At 42.2% G+C, this 23170-nt stretch overlaps 1 protein-coding gene across 1 annotated transcript in view; it reads left to right on the forward strand.

Moving 5' to 3' along the window:
* Positions 1-23170, forward strand: part of SMAD1 (SMAD family member 1) — a 92713-nt gene that overhangs the window by 11443 nt on the left and 58100 nt on the right. The window lies entirely within an intron of this gene.

Here is a 23170-nt window from a genome sequence, read left to right on the forward strand (position 1 = left end):
AAAAATGGCCTGGTCCGGAAGTGGGTAAATCCTTCTGGGGCTGAAGTGGTTAAATATAACTTGCCTCCTGTAGATTATCCAACATTGCTGTTTGACAGAAGACAGACTCTTGTCAATTGGTAGCTGCAGATCAGTGTATTCAGACAGTGAAGAGTCCCAACTATAGTGTGGCACGCAGTAGGGGGAATTTCTCCACCCACCTTGCTTTTTTGGATAGAGCAATTATTCGTGGTGTATTTTTATTTTCCAGTCTGCCTGGTTTTAACAAAACAAAGTCATCTATGACCAGCTTTAATCTCTTGCCTGTAAGAGAATCTTCTGTACGAACTATCCAATGTTGGTACAGAGATCTCCTCTGCTGTGCTATTGTGTTCTGACAGTGTTGGTTTACATCCGACTGCCCTACGATCCGCCAAAACAGAACAGATTCCCTTATTTTTGTTTTGATCAGAGGTAGTTGGGTGTAAGGGCTCTTTCACACGGAGCGGATCCGTATTGAGCCCGTTTGGCTCAGCGGGGATTCCTCCATTAATCCCAGCTGAGCTGTCGGTGGACAGGGCGGTCCCCGCACACAGTGCCGAGACCGCCCTGTCTCCTCCGCTCTCCCCTATGGGGAATCGGATGAATACGGACCGTGTGTCCGTATTCATCCGATCCGTTCCGCCGGACGGAAGAAAAGTAGGGTTTTCTTCCGTCCGCAAAAGCGGATGGTTGTGGATGTTGGCGGATGCATCATCCGCTAACGTCTGCAATCCCAAAGGGATACATTACAAGTCCGTAAACGGACTTGTAATAAACGGACCGTTTGTCCGTACGTGTGAAAGGGCCCTAAATGAACAGACCTCTGTTTACAACCGATCAAGTCCTCCTGAAAAAATTGCAGGCAGACCTGATCAGAACAGCCATTTGAAAGAGGCATAAGGTTGTAAAAACTGCACACTATTTCCATGGAAATAAGGCCAGGTATGTATGTTTAGAATTAAGCAATCACATTCAAACACCTGTTAAATAGGAGTCGGTAAACACCTGTCATCATTTTTAAAGTGCCTCTGAATAATCCCAAATAAAGTTCAGCTGTTCTAGTAGGTCCTTCCTGACATTTTCGAAGTCGCATCCTACAGCAAAAGCCATGGTCTGCAGAGAGCTTCTGAAGCATCAGAGGGATCTCATTGTTAAAAGGTATCAGTCAGGAGAAGGGTACAAAAGAATTTCCAAGGCATCGGATACATCATTGAACACGGTAAAGTCGTCAAGTGGCGAAAATATGACACCACAGTGACATTACCAAGAACTGGATGTCCCTTGAAAATTGATGGGAAAGACTAGAAGAAAACTGGTCAGGGAGGCCTACAGGAATATCTGGCAAGTACAGGGTGTGTGGTACATGTGACAACAATCTCCCATCTTGTTCTTTGTATGTCTGGGCTATGGGTTAAAGTGACAAGATGGATGTTTTTCTTTGTAAGAAAAGGCTTCTAAGCCTGGCTTGATTTTGCAAAAATGCATCTAAAGTCTCCCAAAAGCATGTGGGAAAACATGTTGTGGTCTGAAACCAAGGTTGAACTTTTTGGCTATAATTCCAAAAGATATGTTTGGTTCAAAAACACTGCAAATCACCAAAAGAACACCATACCCACAGTGAAGCATGGTGGTGGCAGCATCATACTTTGGGGCTATTTTTCTTCAGATGGAACAGGGGCCTTAGTCAAGGTAGAGGGGAATTATGAACATTTCCAAATACCAGTGAATATTGGCACAAAACCTTCAGGCTTCTGCTAGAAGGCTAAACATGAAGAGGAACTTCACCTTTCAGCATGACAACCCAAAGCATACATCCAAATCAACAAAGGAATGGCTTCAGCAGAGGATTAAAGTTTTGGAATGGTTCAGCCAGAGCTCAGACCTGAATCTGATTGCAAATCTGTGGGGTGATCTGAAGAGGGCTGTGCACAGGAGATACCCTCGCAATCTGACAGATTTGGAGTGCTTTTGCAAAGAATGGGCAAATTTTGCCAAGTCAAGCTGTGCCATGCTGATACTCATACCCCAAAAGACTGAGTGCTGTAATAAAATCAAAAGGTACTTCAACACAGAATTTAAGGTAGTGCAGACCAATGCAGCCATACTTTATTTTTACTTCCCTTCACATAAAATATTTCAGTTTGTTGTTCAATTGAGTTGTACAGTTTATAGGTCACATTGGGACCCCTTTTACACTGGGTCGTTTTGCAAGCGCTATAATGCTAAAAACTGCACCTGCAAAGCGACCTGGAGCAGTGCGCTAGCAGCACAGTATAAAAAGTCCTGCTAGCAGCATCTTTGGAGCAGTGTGTATACCGCTCCTCCCATTGAAATCATTAGGCACCGAGGACATACCGCCAGCAAAGCGTCTCTGCAGCAGTGCTTTTAACCCTTTCTCGGCCGCTAGCGGGGGGCAAAAGCTAGTGGCTGAATAGTTCAGAGAAATTGACAGTAAAGCGCTGCTAAAAATAGCGGCACTTTGCTGCCCCCGCCCCAGTGTGAAGGGGCCTAAAGGTGGAAAAGGTTCTGAAAATGATTTCTTTGTCTTTTTTTTTTTTTTTTTTTTTTTACACCACAGAAACCTGATGGTTTTAACAGGAGTGTGTAGACTTGTTATATCCACTGTATATGTGTTTGTTTTTTTCCTCTGACCCTACAGTATCGCACATAGTACTCGCATGTGTTATGGCACGAGAATGCATTTTTTTTTTTTTCACAAGTACTTAAACTGTAGTAGGCATCATGAGTGCTATAACACTAGCATTTTTTTTATAGGAGAGGTTTGCAGTCGGCTTATAGACTCCGTATAGGTTTCCTTGAATGCATTTTAGATGCGTTTAAGGGTCGGTTCACACCAGAGAAATGCAGTCCGGATGCGTTCCAGATGCTTTTTTTGCATGCACTTTTTTATTTGTTCCAATGCGTTTTTGATGCAGTTCCGTGTGCTTTTTTTTTTTGTCTTCACTAAAATACATGCACAGTGTTTTCCATGCATTCCAATGGCTCTAGTTCACACCAGTGCAGTCAGTTTCTGCCATTGGAACACATGGAAAACACTGCATGCATTTTTGGTGCAGAAAAAAGCGCGCACAGAACTGCATCTGGTGTGAACTAGTACTAAATAGGGATGTGTGTTCTGGTATGTTCCAGTGCATTTTTATGCGTTTTTTTTTTACAACGTTCCAGTGCAGGAAAAATGCAGCATGTTCGTTTTTTCTCGAACGGCAAGCACTGGTGTGAACTATGCCATTGAAAACCATATAACCTACTTTCCATGTGTTATTGATGCAGAAAACACACTGGACTGCATGTGTGTGAACTTACCCCAAATGGTTTGTATGGTACTGTGCTGTTTTCCCTTTTAAAGGTAGTTTTTTTTTTGTTTCTATTTTAAATTGAAGGTGCTTTTTCTTGTGCTTTAGTACACTTTTTACTTACTAGAGCACAGGATAAACAAAGTGTGCCAATGTTTTCTAATGCTTTAACTGCAATTTGTTTCAAACATACCGACTCATACAACCAGTATGAATGAGACCTTTAAAGTTATTGCGGTGTCCAGCGTGGGTGATGACAAACGACATCCCAGAAGCCTGCAGTGTAAATATTCTGTTAGGTCATAGTCCCAAGTGCATGCCACTTGTTAGTCATTAGTATGTGTCAGAGTTTTCTAGTTTGAAAAAAAGACCTAGTCTTTTATGCAAGCCGGGCATTTATTGGCTTCCAAATTATTTTTGATATTCAGTGAAACATGAAATGGCCCCCCACCTTGTGTATTCTAGGTAGGTAGTTTAAATTGTCACATTTTCTTTGTCAGTGCAGCATATTAGGAAGAGCCTATCGTTCATTCCCATTTGAAAAGCTACAACAAAAAAAAAAATCAAAGCCCCTATAATATGACAAGTGTATTTTCTTTTTTTTTTTTTTTTATGCTGTAGGTATTGCAACTATGGATATAAGGAGTTACTATAGAAACTGTAAAAAGAATAGTTGCAAACACCTACTGTTTCTTATTGTATGAATAGTTGGCCCCTGTTCACATTGCTGCGACTTGTAATGTGTTTTAGCAGCGCAGAATAGCATGACAAATTGCACCCCACTGCTGCATCTTATGTCGCAATGATTATGACAAAGGTTCCTGCGATACTTTTTTATCGATTTTCTTTGGGACTTGCATAGACTTCTGTTAACTGCTTAAGACCTGGACCAATATGCAGGTTAAGGACCTTGGCCCTTTTTGCGATTCGGCACTGCGTCGCTTTAACTGACAATTGCATGGTCGTGCGACGTGGCTCCCAAACAAAATTGGTGTCCTTTTTTTTTTTCCCCACAAATAGAGCTTTCTTTTGGTGGTATTTGATCACCTCTGCGGTTTTTATTTTTTGCGCTACAAACAAAAATAGAGCGACAATTTTGAAAAACATTCACAATTTTTTACCTTTTGCTATAATAAATATCCCCAAAAAAGATTAAAAAAAAAAAAAATTTCCTCCGTTTAGGCCAATGCGTATTCTTCTACCTATTTTTGGTATAAAAAAAATTGCAATAAGTGTTTATCGATTGCTTTGCGCAACATTTATAGCGTTTACAAAATAAATGGATAGTTTTATGGCATTTTTATTGTTTTTCTTTTAACCACTTAAAGACCTCAGGTGTTTTTCAGATTTGGTGTTTGCAAGACTAAAACAGTTTTTTCTGCTAGAAAATTACTTAAAACCCCCAAACATTATATATATTTTTTTCTAACACCCTAGAGAATAAAATGGCGGTCATCGCAATACTTTTTGTCACACCGTATTTGCGCAGCAGTCTTACAAGCGCACTTTTTTTGGAAAAAATTCACTTTTTTGAATTAAAAAATAAGACAACAATAAATTTGGCCCAATTTTTTTATATATTGTGAAAGATAATGTTACGCCGAGTAAAATGATACCCAACATGTCACGCTTTAAAATTGCGCCCGCTCGTGGCATGGCGTCAAACTTTTACCCTTAAAAATCTAGATGGGCGACGTTTAAAAAATTCTATAAGTTGCATTTTTTGAGCTACAGAGTAGCTCTAGGGCTATAATTATTGCTCTCGCTCTAACGATCGCGGCGATACCTCACTTGTGTGATTTGAACACCGTTTTCATATGCGGGCGCTACTCGCGTATGCGTTCGCTTCTGCGCGCGAGCTCGTCAGGACGGGGCGCTTTAAAAAAATTTTTTTTTTGTTTTCTTATTTAATTTTATTGATTTTATTATTTTTTACACTAAAATATATAAAAAAAAAAAATGATCACTTTTATTCCTATTACAAGGAATGTAAACATCCCTTGTAATAGAAAAAAGCATGACAGGTCCTCTTAAATATGAGATCTGGGGTCAAAAAGACCTCGGATCTCATATTTAGGCTTAAATGCAAAAAAAAAAAAAAAAAGGAAAATTTGTCATTTAAAAAAATGACAGAAAAAAAATTGTCTCTTTAAGAGGCTGGGCGGGACTGACGTTTTGACGTCACTTCCGCCCAGCAGAGCTATGAGGACGGGTGGGGGCCATCTTGCCCTCACTCAAGTCCTCACTCTCCAGGCGGCAGCATCGGATCTCCTCCGCCGCTACCGACGGCTCCGGTAAGCGGCGGAGGGCACGGAAAAGCGGCGGGGGGGGCCCTCTCCCGCCACCGATAACGGCGATCTCGCGGCGAATCCGCCGCGGAGACCCCCGTTATCGTTTACACGGCCGCCCGCTGAAAACATGGATATCTCAGTTGTGGCAGCAGCTGCTGCCGTTACTGAGATATCCATGTTTAAAAAGAGGACGTATATATACAGTGGAGGGTCCTTAAGTGGTTAACTACTAATCGGCGATTTTTTTTTTTTTTCTCCTCATGACTGTGACATTATGGCGGACACATCGGTCACTTATGACACATTTTTGGGACCATTTTGGGGTAATTTTCACAGCGAAAAGTGCTATAAAAATGCACTGATAACCCCTCTACTGCCATTTTCACAGTTAACCACTAGGGGGTGCTGTAAAGGTTAAGTGTGACCTCATGTGTGTTTCTAACTGTAGGGGGGTGGGGCTGGACGTGTGACGTCAGTGATCGTCATTCCCTATATCGGGGAACAGACGATCACTGACATTGCCACAGAGAAGAACGGGGAAGGTTTGTTTACACTCACCTCTTCTTGTTCATCTCCTGTGACCGATCGCGGGACACCCGCGGCGATCGGGTCCCGCGGTCATTGGTTTTCGGACCGGGTCGCGAGTGCGCCGGAGTACTCGCGACCCGCGGCTGTCCTCTTAAAGGGGACGTATATAAACGTCCATGTGCCATTCTGCCGATGTATATCGTTGTGCAGGCAGTCCTTAAGTGGTTAAACAAAGTCGCCAGTGGCAATGAAATCGGCAGTGCAAATCTCACTGATGTGAGGCTTTGAAATCACGAAGTAGGACCCGTGTGAACCAGGGGTAACTTTTATCTTGTGCAACTATACGGCCTCATGCACACTGGACGTTAAAATAACGTTCTAAAAAACGCCAGTAACTTTGCAGTGAATTTCAAAATTTTTGCCAAAGTGTTAGCATTTTTCCGTGTTGACTTTTAATTTTTTTTAATCAAAAACGCTGAGCTGTGTTTTTGAGCGTTTATCAGCGTTGAAGCATTTTTACAGCTGAAAACGTCTTTCGGAACTCACTAGTTTTGTTTTTTTTTTCACAAAAACGCCACGGCTATGTGTGCATGGACACATAGGATAACATGGAGAGTTTAATGACTGTAGAGAATAACCGCTGCTGTGAAAACGTCAAATGTCCAGTGTGCATGAGGCCTACAACTTGCTTTTGGCCCTCTAAAGGATGAACGCTTTTTCAAAATATGTATCCCGAGCCTCCCTGTCTGTGACGATTGACTATTCACAGCATTTTATTAGTAGTGGCAGCCAGTGGCAATTTGTGTGATTATTCCACAATTTGTCAGTCGATTGGAAAACTTGATCGCAAGGGTGTGCGGCGTTTTGCGGCAATTTAGGTTTGTGCATTGGGCCCATAGAAAACAGTTCAGATTTTTTTAAAAGAGAGCGTACTGATAAAAGCTGCATTTTGCTGTGGTACACATGAGCCTTTAAAAGAACATGGACCCAAACGTACAAATTGTATGTTCTGTAGTATAAAGGTTATAAATCCTGTTATGTGTTGGTTCTCCAAGGCCAAGTGGTGCATAAAACAGTTTCTCCATCTGTGTAGTTTTATTCAGCTAATGGAGGTCTCAACTAGCCCTTATAAATAATGTAAGCTGTGTCTAATGGAGAGACTCTAGGGACTGAGGGAAAAAGCATCATTACTAGACTTTTCAAGATGCTACAGATCTCGGGATTGATTTACAGCACTGATCTGGTGCAAAATGATACATCAGGGCGAACAGGGTCATTCTGGAAAAGTGTATTATGTGAGGCTATTAGTTGGCTGATCCTAATTAAGGCACATTGAAAAAGGCAGCTGTATGTGCGAAATGTGTCATAATGCATTATTTTATGACACGAGGGTGGGACACATTTTATAGACTTCCCTAAGTGTCCTTCCTTATTTTTTAGCTTTGCTCTCTAGGTTCACTAGGTAGCAAGTCAAACTAAAATTCAGGTTGGTTTGTGAAAATTCATACTACATAGATTTGTACAGTGTGTTTGCCTATGTAGCTAAATCCACATGTTGTGTAAATATTTTATGTGCCTATACTGTCCATCATTTGCAGTGCGGTGTGCAAACATTTCCCCAGATTTCTGCTTGGGCTGAATAGACTGAGAACAGGGTCCTTCAGACAAAGGAAAGTCTCTTCACAACTGAGATAAATCGGAGCAGATAGAATTTGGTAAACAACATAATGTATGCATATCGTAGTTTAGGATTTTTTGAAAGATGTTCTGTGATCCAGGGAGCAAATTATTAACTGTTAAACATTTCAAGCATGATTTTTATTTTTTCTGTCAGTCAGGAAACTCTTTTTCCAAACATTCCTTGATGACTAGTGTGCCAGCTACATCCGTTTCCTTTCTTGGGATAGTCCCAGAATGCTCTGTCTTGAAAATCACTGTTCTCTTTATATACTGTGTACATAATGTATGTGTTTGTGTGGGGTGTTTTTTTTTTTTTTTTTTTCTATTACTAATACGAGACTTTAAGTAATATCCGTTATTAATTTTGATGCTGAACTTGTACGAGTTTGATCGCAATTTTCAAACAGGTTGGATCTCTTAACATTGTATATCATAAGTTGATATTTTTAAGGCAGCCACATCGCTACTTTTGGCTTATTACACGTATGTGCTTTTGGTTAAGATTGACACAAAGAATAAGTCTTGTTACTCGGTTATGTTGCCCATCTGGCACTCGATTTTCCCGACTGACCTCGGCACAATGAGCAGATACAGAACATGGCTGTAAAATGCTGAGCTGTTGTGCACATTTATCATCCTGTTTCCTAGCAATTTTGTACTAGTTGTGTTAGGCAGCTGTGTTCTCATGTGATTGAATTATGTTTTTTTAATGATGATGGATTTTTGAGCCTAAGAAACCATTTATATAGCACTCTACTCTTGGTTCGTGGTTAGTTGGCTGTTGGCTACTAGTCTTGGCTCAGTTAAATGATCAGAAAAGGTACAGTAAAACCTTGGATTGCGAGCATAATTAGTTCATGAAAGCACTTGTATATCAAAGCAAATTTCCCCATAAGAAATAATGGAAACAAATGTTTTTTTTCCGTAACCATTTATTCATAACTCCTTCTGTTCTATAGTCCATATAAAAATATTATAGCAATGTGATAGGTTGTGTAACCACAAAATGTCCATCCACAAATGGAAGCCTCTCCAAGGAGATTAGAAGCAAAATCCAGCAGGAGCTATAGAATATAAAAGAGAGGCGCCTCTTCAGTGTAGAAAATAGAAATATGTTGTACCTTTTTTTATTAAATGTAACCATATTGCTACACTTAGAGGCGCCTCTCCTATACTCAGTTGTGACATGACGCTACTTGTATTTTAAGACATCGATTATATATCAAGTTAAAATTAAAGCGGAGGTTCACCCTAAATATAAACGACTGCTTAATCAGAGCTCATCAGTGTGTATATAAACCGTTTGGTATCCATAATGTTATATACCATTACAATTCCTTTAATCCTGAGTCAATAGGAGGCACTTCCTGGTTTTCCTCCCGCGGGAGTGGGCGTGTCGCTTAAAGCGGGAGTTCACCCATTTAAAAAAAAAAAAAAAAAATCTCCCCTTAGCTTCCTGCTCGTTCGGTCTAGGGGAATCGGCTATTTATATTAAAATATGAGCTGTACTTACCCGTTTTCGAGCTGCATCTTCTTCCGTCGCTTCCGGGTATGGGTCTTCGGGAGCGGGCGTTCCTTCTTGATTGACATTCTTCCGAGAGGCTTCCGACGGTCGCATCCATCGCGTCACTCGTAGCCGAAAGAAGCCGAACGTCGGTGCGGCTCTATACTGCGCCTGCGCACCGACGTTCGGCTTCTTTCGGAAAATCGTGACGCGATGGATGCGACCGTCGGAAGCCTCTCGGAAACCTGTCAATCAAGAAGGAACGCCCATTCCCGAAGCCCATACCCGGAAGCGACGGAGAGGATGCGTCTCGTAAACGGGTAAGTACTGCACATATTTTAAAATAAATAGCCGATTCCCCTAGTAATAACGAGCAGGAATCTAAGGGGGAAAAGTGCCCTCTAAGGGTGAACCCCCGCTTTAATCTCTCATCGCCCCCCAGTGTTTGCTGGGACTATTTCTCAATGTCTCCTGGGAGCACAGCGTCGCGCTTCCCAGAAGACGATTCCTAAGGCAAAACGACAAAATATCGCATGATTTTGCTTGCCACGGCTTCCTACAGCCGGCCACATGACGCAGTGTGTTTTGCTACAATTGTAGTTTTCAAACCAACCTATACTAGCAAACCTTGACACGGTCAAAAATGTATGCATCGTCCTCATAAAGAACAAGTGGCTAAGCTGGCCATACATTAGTAGAAAAATATTTTGAGAGGATTTTTGGGGGAAATTTGGTCTTCTTGCTAATTGTTAATGGGGTCAAATTGTTTGCTTTTTTTCCTGTCACTACAGTGAAAAACAAAAGGAGGTTTTTATGAACAAAATTCCAGCTGTAGATGTCCCTTTTTTAGATGGAAATAAAATTTGCACTTTTTTGTAATGTGAATCCCGAAATCGAATGTAGACATCAAAACATTGACATGGCAATGGAAGAAAAATTCTGGGTTTTTGTGCAAAGTTTAGCAAATCCAAAATGGTATTGAATGTTCTGATTTTTCTTTTTCAGAATTTCCATGAAAAAGTTTGAATGAAATTTGCTAACTTTTTGGCTCAAGTGGTTTTCAGACAACCAAGCTGTCCTGCATGTTTTAAATCCAGACATATACTGATTGGATGCTGGAGTAAATGGTGCAGATACACATGTCGCTTGTTTTTGGGGACCATATGTGGATCGAAAGTTGGCCAGTTCACCTAAATTTTGATGTGTGTGTGTGTGTGTGTGTGTGTGTGTGTGTGTGTGTGTGTGTGTGTGTGTGTGTGTGTGTGTGTGTGTGTGTGTGTGTGTGTGTGTGTGTGTGTGTGTGTGTGTGTGTGTGTGTGTGTGTGTGTGTGTGTGTGTGTGTGTGTGTGTGTGTGTGTGTGTGTGTGTGTGTGTGTGTGTGTGTGTGTGTTCTACAGAAGTCGTTCTATTAATGGACTTTTGTACGACTGCCCTGTTGGATTCTCCCCACTTGATGACTGATGCAGGCTATACCTGGCAATGCTGATCGGTGTCTTCTAATGTGGGAAAGTTTCTCCATTGTTGGAATACAAAGGCTTGGAGGGGAGGATTCCACCCCCCCCCCCCCATCCTCATCAAATGCGTGGATGGAGGAATTGTGTCCTCTTTGCTTTTTTCTTCCCAGAGGGTGAAAAAAAGCAGTCTATGGGCAGCCTAAATTTTATTTTGTGTTTTTTAGATTATCAGGGTTTTTTTTAAGCTCTGCATAATTTTCTAATGTCGCACCTATCCAGCGTCTGAAGAACGAATTGATAAGAAATGTGGACCCGACGGCTTTTTCTCCAACACCTGCTGAGTCCAGGAAGTTGCATGTCTAGCCCTTCTCATTCTTTGTAAAGGGAGCATATGGCTCTGATAAATAACTGGACATCTTGCAGTTTAGCAAAAGCTGTCTGGAAGTGGTCCATTATACCTGTTGTAGTGAAGGTGTGTGATTTATATCTATACGTAATTTTTATTTGCCCTCATTCACACTGAACACGGCTTTGAAATATAAGCTACATTTCAGTCTGACTTTAGGAGTGACTTAAGACATCTGGGCAGGTTCATGCACATGTATCTATTGAAATCACCCCCAAAGTCGGCAAAAGTAGTGCAGGAACTTCTTTAGGATATGGGTGGGACTCCAAAGTTGGCATTGCATCAATTGGGACGCTCCTATTGCTGGCAGTAGGCTCCGATGTGACATGCGATTTTTGATCTGTCAAATCACGCCGATGTGAACGGGGGAGGGGGGGCCTTTAAGTGTGTGTTGTGCAGAAAGTTTTCATGTCTTTCATATAGACATGTTCTGGCAGTTAAAGACTAGTTGTGTAGTTGTAGATGGCTGCACAGAGCAGGATAAAGCAAATGAAGTCACTGTTTGTTGTCTAGCTCCTGCAGTGTCCAGGACATCCTGCAATAAATCACCTAGAAGCTACTTAACCCTTTATAGGTGGCTAAACTAGTTGCTGTAGTCAAATTTAATAACATTTTAAATCTTTTAATCCCAGTTGTCAATGTTTGACAACACTTATTAATTGAAGGCCTGAGGAAGTGTGTATTTTTATGTTCAGATAGTAAGAGAAGTCTGATTTTATAGTCAGCAGTCGCTTTAAATGGGCGTGTCTAAACACTTTTTTTTTTTTTAATATTGCTCTTTGGATGTTGTCTACATAGTGGTGTGTGGTTTTTTTTTTTTTTTTTGCATCAGTTCTTTTTTTTTTTTTTTTTTTCCCCATTTGTCTTTGTACACGTCTATGCGTGTTCCAAGCATGTTTGAAGCCATTTACGAATGCCTGTCTCGCTACCTCTGCTGGTACAGTAGTTTATTCCAATGAACTACACTACCCTTTCAGCAAAAAAATACTTTCTAAGATTAGTTTTGAAATTTCCTCCAGTTTGAGGTCATGTCCCTGTATTCTTGATTTTGGTTTTGAATTTAAAAAAACTGCCCTCCTGACCCTTATTCGACCCTTTGATGTATTTAAAGGTTTCATGTCTCCTCTTTTTTTCCCCAGACTGTACATATTAAAGTGTAAATTCGTTTTTTATTTTCTATTAAAATAACATGCCTGCTCTGTGCAGTGGTTTTGCGCAGTGCAGCCCAGATCCTCCTCCTCTGGTCCCTAGCTGGTACTTCCTGGCCCCTCCCTCCCTTTTGATTGTCTAACAGTTTGACAACAGTGGGAGCCAATAGCACTGCTGCGTTCGCAGCCAATCAGGAGGGAGAATCCCAGGTGGCCGAGACACTTGTTGAAATTGCTGGATAGAGGGGGGGCTCAGGTGAGTATTGGACCCCTTTCACATTGAGGAGTTTTTCAGGCGGTACAGCGCTAAAAATAGCGCTGCTATACCGCCTGAAAAACTCCTGCCCAGCTACCTCAATGTGAAAGCCGGAGGGCTTTCACACTGAGGCGATGCGCTGGTGGGAGAGAAAAAAATCTCCTGTCAGCAGCATCTTTGGAGCGGTGAGAGGAGCGGCGTGTATACCGCTCCTTCTCATTGAAAACAATGGGAAACCGCGGCAATGCGCCTCTATAGAGGCGCATTGCGGGCGGTATAAACCCTTTATCGGCCGCTAGTACTCGCACAAATGCTCCCAGTGCCAGATCCGATACCTGGAACCGGAAGTCGGCGGACGGAGAAGGGGCAGAGTGGAGATCGGTCTGGTGGCAGTGTATCAAAGTGAAGTGGATAAGCTGGGCAGGGGTGCAGGGTGACCAGAGCCATCACATTCGGTACATGAAGTGACGTTCCGGGGTCTCCGTCAGAAGGGTAAACATCACACCGGCCATCTTGGTACACCCTGCACTTGGCTGCAGTAAGCCAGCAGCGGACATCTTGTTACACCCAGTCCATATAGTTGGGGCTGGGTGTAACAAGATGTCTGCTGCTGGCTTACTGCAGCCAAGTGCAAGGTGTACCAATATGGGCATCGCAGTACATACTTACTAGAAGTTAAATGACATGAATAATGAGAGGAAAGGAAGGATTTTGCAATGCTATATGCCAAAAAGCATTGCAAAATCCTTCCTCTCCTCATTCATGTCATTTATTATGCAAGTGACATCAGTTCCATCTGTTGGTGCCCCCTATTCAAATTGTCACATGACAATTAAAACAAGTAGGGGGGGTGAGTTTTGGTACTTGTACTCGGTCTTAAAGTGGTATCGGGACAACAAACCTTTAGTTAAATCGCTTGAATATAGGTTAAATGGAACAAACCCAGTACAGAGCCTTGTGGTACACCACTAGTGACTGCTTTCTGTTCTGAGTGAACCCAATTTACAACCACTCTCTGGGATTTATCCTCTAGCCAACTGCTTATCCACTGAACCACCCAAGGGTTTAAAGGGGTTGTAAAGGTTCGTCTTTTATTTTCTAAATGGGTTCCTTTAACCACTTAAGACCCGGACCAAAATGCAGGCAAAAGACCAGTCCCCTTTTTGCGATTCGGCACTGCGTTGCTTTAACTGACAATTGCACGGTCGTGTGACGTGGCTCCCAAACAAAATTGCGGTCCTTTTTTTCCCCCACAAATGGAGCTTTAATTTGGTGGTATTTGATCACCTCTGCGTTTTTTTTATTTTTTGCGCTATAAACAAAAATAGAGCGCAAATTTTGAAAAACAATATTTTTTTACTTTTTGCTATAATAAATATCCCCCAAAAACATAACATTGTTTTTCCCTCAGTTTAGGACGATACGTATTCTTCCTATTTTTGGTAAAAAAAAATCGCAATAAGCGTTTATCGATTGGTTTGCGCAAAATTTATAGCGTTTACAAAATAGGGGATAGTTTTATTGCATTTTTTATTAATAATTTTTTTTTTTACTACTAATGGCGGCGATTAGCGTTTTTTTTTTTTTCGTGACTGTGACATTATGGCGCACACTTCGGACAGTTTTTGGGACCATTGTCATTTTCACAGCAAAAAATGCATTGTTTATTGTGAAAATGACAGTTGCAAGTTGGGGGTTAACCACAAGGGGGCGCTGAAGGGGTTATGTGTTCCCTGAAGTGTGTTTACAACTGTAGGGGGGTGTGGCTGTGGGTCTGACGTCATCGATTGTGCATTCCTATATTGGGGAACACACAATCGATGACGGCGCCACAGTGAAGAACGGGGAAGCAGTGTTTACACGCGACTCTCCCCGTTCTTCAGCTCCGGGGACCGATCGCGGGACTGTAGCGGCGATCGGGTCTGCGAGTCCCGCGGCCACGGAGCTTCGGACCGGGTCGCGGGAGTGCACCCGCGACCCACCTCTGGGCTTTATACAGTCACGTACAGGTACGTGATTGTGCCCAGCGGTGCCATTCTGCCGACGTATATCGTCAGGCGGTCCTTAAGTGGTTAAGCTAGTGCATTGTTGGTTCACTTACCCTTTCCTTCGATTTCCCTTCTGAATGTTTTTTTTCTTTGAATTTCTCACTTCCTGTTTCTCCTCAGTAAGCTTTCCACTATCATCTGAGAGGTGGAAAGTCATTTAGAACAGCTTACTGAACAGCTTACTGAGGAGGAACAGGAAGTGAGAAATTCAGACAAAGAAAATAAAGAAAAAACATTTAGAAGGGAAATCTAAGGGAAAAGGGAAGTGAACCAACAATGCACTAGCTTTAAGGAACCTATTTAGAAAATAAAAACAAACCTTTACAACCCCTTTAAGTCTTACCTGTGAGAAGTACCATCTTTGCCCCCATGGGTTGCACAGATGTTTTGTGCAGGTAGTGGCATTGATGTCTGTTGGGATGCAGTAGCTGCACGGCCTCAGCTGTACAGCAGGGCTCCAGAGGGGTGGAGAACGGTAGTACTTGTATCCAATCAGATGTGTTTTAGGCCATGGGGCAGAGTGACAGACTGCTTCTCCTTTTACTTTGTAGTCGCAGGATGTGGGTGGAGAGGTGACATGAGACGGCTAAGAAAGATCTGGTTGCATCCTCTGCTAGTCAGGGCTGTGCTCTTATTCTCAGGACTGAATTGGCAGACCTTGTAAAACTTTTGACCAGTCAAATGGCTCCACAAATGCGTGTTTTTTTTTTTTGTTTTTTTTCCTGGAGTTCAAATTTAAAACCAAAAGTACTTTCTTTCCTAGTTGGCCTTTGCATTATAGCGGAGTGCCGGCCCTTTGCATCTTCATAGCGGTTCCTTACTGTGCATGTGCAAAGCGTGCTGCACTTTGTGAATTGCCCTGTAGGGGGGGGGGTTGGGGGAACTTCCAACTGATTTAAGAAGTTGAATTTAAATATTGAGTACAAATTTTAGGAACTGCAACAATTTTTTTTTTTCTATTTTGTTGGGAATCCTTTACTGGCAATGACTGCCTGAAGTCTGGAACCCATGGACATTACCAAAGACCGGGTTTCCTCCTTTCTGATGCTTTGCCAGGCTCACTGTAGTGTTCTTCAGTGGTTTGTGGGTTTTTCTCACTTTAGTTTTGCCTTCAGCGAATGACATGCATGCTCAATTGGGTTGAGATCGGATTATTGACTCGGCCATTGCAGAATATTCCCCTTTTTCCTTCTAATACTCCTGGGTTGCTTTTGCAGTGTGTTTTGGATCATTGTCCATCTGTACTGTAAAGCGCCATCCAATCAACTTTGCTGCATATGGATGGCGGAGTCTGGGCTGACAGTATATCTCTAAACAGAATTCATCCGGCTGCTTCTGTCTTCTTTTACATCAATAAACACCAATGTGCCATTGGAAGCCATGCATGCCCATTCCATCACACTGCAAGCTACACCACATGACGCAGTGCTAGTGGAAGCCATGCATGCCCATTCCATCACGGCAAGCTACACCACATGACACAGTGCCAGTGGAAGCATGCATGCCCATTCCATCACACTGCAAGCTACACCACATGACATTGTGTGCTTTGGATAACGAGCTGCTCCAAGCCTTCACACCATTTATTTATTTTTGTCATTCTGGTACAGATTAATCTTGGTTCCATCTGCCCAAAGAATGCTTTTTCCAGAACTGATCTGGCGCTTTTAGATGTTTTTTGGCAAGTCTAATCTGGCTTTTCTATTCTGCAGGCTTATGAATGGTTTGCACCTTGTGGTTAACACTCTCTTTTGCTCTTGTGAAGTTTTCTCTTGATTGTACTGGGGCAGTGCACTGGCAGGGCAGTGAAGGATCCCCCCCCCCTCTCCATTGAAATTAATTGGAAAGCTCTTCAAAAGCGCTCAGTGTTTTACTGGCAGTTCAGAAGCGCCTTAGTGTGAAGGGGCCACTGATGCGCTTTTGCGCTAAAAATAGCGCCTGAAAAGCTCTTGTTGACTACCTTTTCTACAGCCACAGTGTGAAAGCCTGAGTGCTTTCACACTGGGGTAGTGCGCTTGCAGGACAGGAATGAGTCCTGCAAACGGCACGGGAGCGCTGTATTTGGTGCTTCTAAACTGCCCCGTCATTGAAATCGATGGACAGCGCTGAAGTGCATGCACAGAGCTTCGGCAGCGGTGCTTTGTGGGCACTTGTAACCCCCCCCCCTTTTTTTTTTTGTGATCGTGAAACGCCGCTGTATTATAGTAGTATATTTATTTTACTGTTGTATGCAGATCAGTCACATTTTTTTTTATTGCTGTTCATGTGAATGAAATGGTAAATGACGCCTGCAGTCTATCTGCAAGTGTCATTTTGCACAGGAATGGCTCCGTCCATCCCATCCAGTTTTTCTGAGAATTAGATGAGACTAAAACCCATCTATATCTATGCAAAATGAAGATTCTGTATATTGTGGTTTGATGCCCTTTTACTCTGTAACAGCCCAAGTTAACAATTTGCTTTACACTAAATGATCATACATAGGGTTACCTCATTGCTAAAATTTCCTACCTCCTCCCTAAGTATCTTCTACATCTGCAGTAGAATATTTATGCAAGCATCCCCATCTGTATTATCTCGTGCTGAGCAAACAGACATTTATCTCGTGGAAAGCGCCCTTTATAAAACAGGACAGATCATAATAAAGTGGAAAGCCCCCACCCTTATTTTCCTGCATGCATGGTGTATACATTTGCCTCCTCCCTGACTTTTTGAACTGTCTGTGGAAAACAGGTGTTATGTTTTTTTAGTATTTCACCAAAAACTGCACATCTGTGTGGGTGTGTATGTTGAGAAGCACAAAAGCAGGATAGCCTCTATATATAGACTTGTCTGCTCAGCTCTAATTGCATAATTTAATCAGGGCCCTGTGCAGCGGAAAGGCATCCATACTGCTCTCAGGCATCAAAGGAAACATCTTTCCAAGCTGTATCCTTTTGCAGAGCAGCACGCAGTCCCACACCACACGCCCAATTGTTGGACCCCTCCGCTGGGAAGAATAAGGAATTTTGTTCTTTTGTGTCTTTTAAACAAGCACTTCCTCCATTATTTAGGTTGGGTGTTATGGATGACCAGAGCCACGCAAAGGCCAGCTGATTACACCCTCGCTGACAGCCAGGTTTTCATATAGAAATGATTTCAGGTCAAAGCGGTAAACCAGCGAATACTAATTTTGGTTATAGATTCTGGTGGGGAAAAGTAATAAACTTTGTCTATTTGTAATCCTTATGCTGCTGGCATTAGTAAATGGATGAGGAAAGTATATTGTATTGGGTTTTCTTAGCTAAGCACACCTTCCTGCTTACCTGAGACAAGGGCAGATGGATTCCAGGAACTAAATGCCATCTGTCCTTACTAGATGGTCATAAAGTGCTCAGAGTTGTTCAAAGTGATTTCTCGGCAAAATAAAGCATTTAGACATGGATGGGTGTCCAGTCCAAGTTGAAATTTCTGTCTTCCTTGTACTAGGCAAGTTGCTGTACTTTTCTTGCAATCTCTCTCGATGGGCTAACTTTTTTTTTTTTTTTAGTTTCTGCTCAGCTAACCTGGTGATATTTAATGTGATTGTAAGGGCAAAAGGTGTTTTTTTTTAATATATCTTAAAAAAAAAAAAACTGTTCAGCACCCCTAATACTTGAGCCCCATCTAGTTCTATAGATGTTGCAGCAGTGTCTCGGCTGGCCAGGTCTCCCTCATTGGCTGAGACAGCAGTGCCACGCCATTCACCCCCCCCCCCTCCTCCTGCTACAGTCAGTCAGCCAATAAGAAGAGAAAGGGTGCCGGGCTGCAGCTTCTCATCTGAATGGACACACGGAGCTGTGACTCGGGTGCCCCCATAGCAAGCTGCTTGATGTAGGGGGCTTTTAACAGTAGGGAGGGGCCAAGAGCACCAGCAAGGAACCCAAGATAAGGATCTGGGCTGCCCTGTGCAAATCCACTCCACAGATCAGACATGTATGAAATGATGTGTTTAACCACTTAAGACCCGGACCTTTAGGCAGGTAAAGGACCTGGCCAGTTTTTGCGATTCGGCACTGCGTCACTTTAACTGACAATTGCGTGGTCATGCGAAGTGGCTCCCAAACAAAATCGGGGTCCCCCCCCCCCCCCCCAACAAATAGAGCTTTCCTTTGGTGGTATTTGATCACCTCTGCGGTTTTTATTTTTTGCGTTCTAAACAAAAATAGAGCGACAATTTTGAAAAAAATTCAATATTTTTTACTTTTTTCTATAATAAATATCCCCCAAAAATATATAAAACATATATATATTTTTTTTTTTTTTTATTTCTTAGTTTAGGTCGATACGAATTCTGCTACCTATTTTTGGTAAAAAAACATCGCAATAAGCGTTTATCGATTGGTTTTACGCATAATTTATAGTGTTTACAAAATAGGGGATAGTTTTATTGCATTTTATTTTTTACTACTAATGGCGATAAGCTTTTTTATTTTTTTCGTGACTGCGACCATTTTTGGGACCATTGTCATTTTCACAGCTAAAAATGCATTGTTTACTGTGAAAATGACAATTGCAGTTTGGGAGTTAACCACTAGGGGGCGCTAAAGGGGTTAAATGTGACCATCTGTGTTTCTAACTGTAGGGGGGACGGGGCTGGACGTGTGACGTCATTGATCGTGTTTCCCTATATCAGGGAACACACCATCAATGACGGCGCCACAGTGAAGAACGGGGAAGCTGTCCCCGTTCATCTCTGGGGACCGATCGGGGTCACGCCTTGCGGGCCCGCAACCCACGGCTGGGCACTTAAAGAGGACGCACAGGTACGTGCTTGTGCCCAGCCGTGCCATTCTGCCGACGTATATCTGCAGGAGGCGTTCCTTAAGTGGTTAACAAGGAAAAAATTAGACTTTGCAATCGCTTTAACCACTTAATGCCCACTGCATATATCCTGCTGCAGGGCAGCCCCATTGCGCAAAACGTACCTGTACATCGTTTCATGCAATAGATGGTGTGGGCGCACGCCCGCTGCACAGAGGAGGAGCTGATGTTCGTTCTGACAGTGGAGAACATGGAGATCTGCTGTTCCTAATGATTAGGAACAGATCCCTGATGTTTCTGTCAGCACTTCCCCCACACAGGCAGAAAGCACCAACAGGGAACACGTTTCACCCTTTGATCGCCCCTGATGTTAACCCCTTCCCTGCCAGTGTCATTTATACAGTAATCTGCATTTCTTTTTAGCACTGTTTTGGTGTCACTGGTCCCTAAAAAGTGTCACTTGGTCAGATTTGTCCGCCACATTGTCGCAGTCCTGGCAAAAATCGATGCTTACCGCCATTACTGAAAAAAAAGCTAAAGTCCATATATCTGTCCTGTAGTTTTTAGACGTTTTAACTTTTGCACAAACCAATATATGCTTATTGGGATTTTTTTTCCGTAATGCATATTGGCCTAAATTGATGAAATGAATTTTTTTTTTTTTCAGTTAAAGTAACACGGTGCTGTATCGCAATGGCCTGGTCATTAAGGGGTAAATCCTTCCTGGGCTGAAGTGGTTAAACTTTTTTTATTCATTTTTTTTTTGGTGAAATTTTTAACCACTTCAGCCCCGGACCATTTGGCTGGCCAAAGAACCAGCCACTTTTTTTTCACGCAAATGGAGCTTTCTTTTGGTGGTGTTTGATCACCTCCTGCGTTTTTCTATTTTTTGTGCTATAAACAAAAATAGAGCAACAATTTTGAAAAAAAAAGCTATATTTTGTACTTATTGCTATAATTTCCTTGATTTAAAAAAAAAAGCAAACATTTTTATTTTTTTACTTGTTATGGTGGCATTTTTTTTTTTTTTTGCCGTGACTGCGACATTATGGCAGACACATTAGACACTTGACACTATTTTGGGGACCTTTCACATTTATACAGAGATCAGTGCTATAAAAATGCACTGATTACTGTATAAATGTGAAGGGGTCAAGTGTGTCCTAGGGAGGAGTGACAGATCACTGATCGCTGCTTCGGAGGAGTGACAGATCACTGATCGCTGCTTCCAATGAGAGGGATCAGACTGACCTGTCACCAGGCAGAACAAAGATGCCTTTTGTTTACAAAGGCATCCCCCCGTTCTGTGACCCGATCGCGGGACACCGGTGGACATAGAGTCCGCGGGCATGGAGACCGCAGCAGGAGCACGCCTGCTAGGGGGCAGGATTCAAAGCAACTTATATCTACATTGCTTTGCCTGCCCGTGCCATTCTGCCGACGTATATCTGTGTTGGGTAAGCAGTTAATGTCTGACTTTTTAAATTGTTGCTATTTTATTTTTTTAATGAAGTCAGTGTCTCTGTACAGAGACTGAGCTGCAACCCAACTATTTTCCAGAAAGGGGGGTATCATTTCTTATACTCTGCTGGTTTTTGCAGCAGTTCTTCTGTAGGACCGTACTACGACAGTAAACCTTATTTATATTAGAAGATGGGTTATATATGTTAATGAGACACAGTTTCTCCCATTTAAGACCTATGGGCTATTTTACATATATGAAAACATTTAGTTTATACCATTTTGTACTTTGCCCCCACACACTCATCCTAAAAAAAAGCTATGAGATGTGGAGATCTGGGTTGAGCTGGGTATAAACACGTCTGCTCTATCCAAAGGGCACGCTGAGAGAACAAAAGCTGTCTAGCTTAAAAAAAAAAAAAAAAAAAATGCAAATGATCAAACTACTGTATCCAAGTTGATTCTCAAGTTTTATTTCTAGCTAGTAATTTCCTGTGTGTAAGCAAACCATGACTGTGTATAAACTAATCATTAAAACTGCAAAATGCAGGACAAGCAGTATTGGAGGAAAACATGGTGTGTTTTTTTTTTTTTTTTTGGCTGGCGCTGCTGTCAATCACAGCCAATGACGCCGGGGGTGGGGCCGAGTGATAGTCGTATAGCTGTATCATGCTCGCTCACATGAAGGTGGAAAGCTCTTGCAAAGGGGGAGCTATGACAGCCGCCGAGGGACCCCAGAAGACGTGTATCGGGCCACTGTGTGCAAAACGAGCCACACAGTGGAGGCAAGTATAACAACATGTTTTAAAAAATAAAATTTACTTTAGTGTCGCTTTTAAATAGACACTGCAAATCCCTTAAGACAGATTTTACACTGAGCGTTTATAGCGCCGTGTACCTGCGTGTTTTATTGTGCAGGTTTCCCATAAATTTCAAAGATGCAGTGTGTAGGCATTTTGGTAAGGGTGGATTTGATTTAAATCAAGGCTATTTTGATCGCTAGTAAAAGGGCTTAATTTAAATCAACTCAATTTTTAAATCATCATTTTTAGAGAGTAACCATCTGTCCCGCAGCAGCTCCTTATCTGACCCGCTGTGGACTCACCGACAGTCTCATTCACTTTAATGGGATGGCTGGGGATGTAGCAGTGACACGGCAAGCTGAGGGGTTGGTGGTAGCAGGTGAGTGGATGCCCATTAACGGGTGCTGCCATGATGGATCTGAAATGACGGATGCTCTTTAAATGTAAGGACTTATTCTTGCTGGTAGTTAAAATCTTTGCAAACAAAATAAAGGTTTCCTATTTATAATAAGCTGTCGAATTACTAAAACGGTGATATCTGAACCGATTCAATCATACAGTTTGGTGTACATGGATAGTAATGGGATAAAGGAATATTCCTGAACTTTTCTCGATTACTGTGAAATTTGTGTGAATGCATCAATACAGTGCATGTTATCTCGGCTTACAGAGCTGGGATTCATTGAATTTACCAAAAATTTTAATATTGCAGCATGTACAGCCTTATGCTACATAACGAAGCTCAATTGCATGCTGAATAAACCAAATGAATGTATCTTAACCACTTAAGCCCCAGACCCCATTATGCAGCTTAAAGACCAGGCCACTTTTTGCGATTCGGCACTACGTTGCTTTAACTGACAATTGCGAAGTCGTGTGACGTGGCTCCCAAACAAAATTGGAGGCCCCCCCCCCCCCCCACAAATAGAGCTTTCTTTTGGTGCTATTTGATCACCCCTGCGGTTTTCATTTTTTGCGATATAAACAAAAATAGAGCGACAAATTTGAAAAAAATGAAATATTTTCTGTGTTATAAATACCCCCCCCCCAAAATATAGATAATTTTTTTTTCTTCAGTTTAGGCCAATACAGATTCTTCTACATATTTTTGGTAAAAAATTGCAATAAGCATTTGATTGGTTTGCGCTATTTATTTAATTTATTTATTTTTCGTGATTGCGACATTATAGCGGACACTTGACACTATTTTGGGACCATTGTCATTTTTACATCAAACAGTGCTATAAAATCGGCAGTGAAGAGGTTAACCAGGAGGGGGCACTGTAGAGATCAAGTGTGTCCTAATATGTGATTCTTACTGTGGGGGGGGGGGGGGGGGGCATGGCATGGCTGGATGTGTGATTTCACTGATCGTCGTTCCCTATGACAGGGAACAGACCATCAGTGACAGTCTCACTAGGAAGCACTTGCCTTTCCCCATTCTTTCTCTCTGACCTAATCGCGGGACATCAGC

The sequence above is a fragment of the Rana temporaria genome, chromosome 1 (genome assembly GCF_905171775.1).
Source record: "Rana temporaria chromosome 1, aRanTem1.1, whole genome shotgun sequence".
In the NCBI taxonomy this organism is placed as follows: domain Eukaryota; kingdom Metazoa; phylum Chordata; class Amphibia; order Anura; family Ranidae; genus Rana; species Rana temporaria.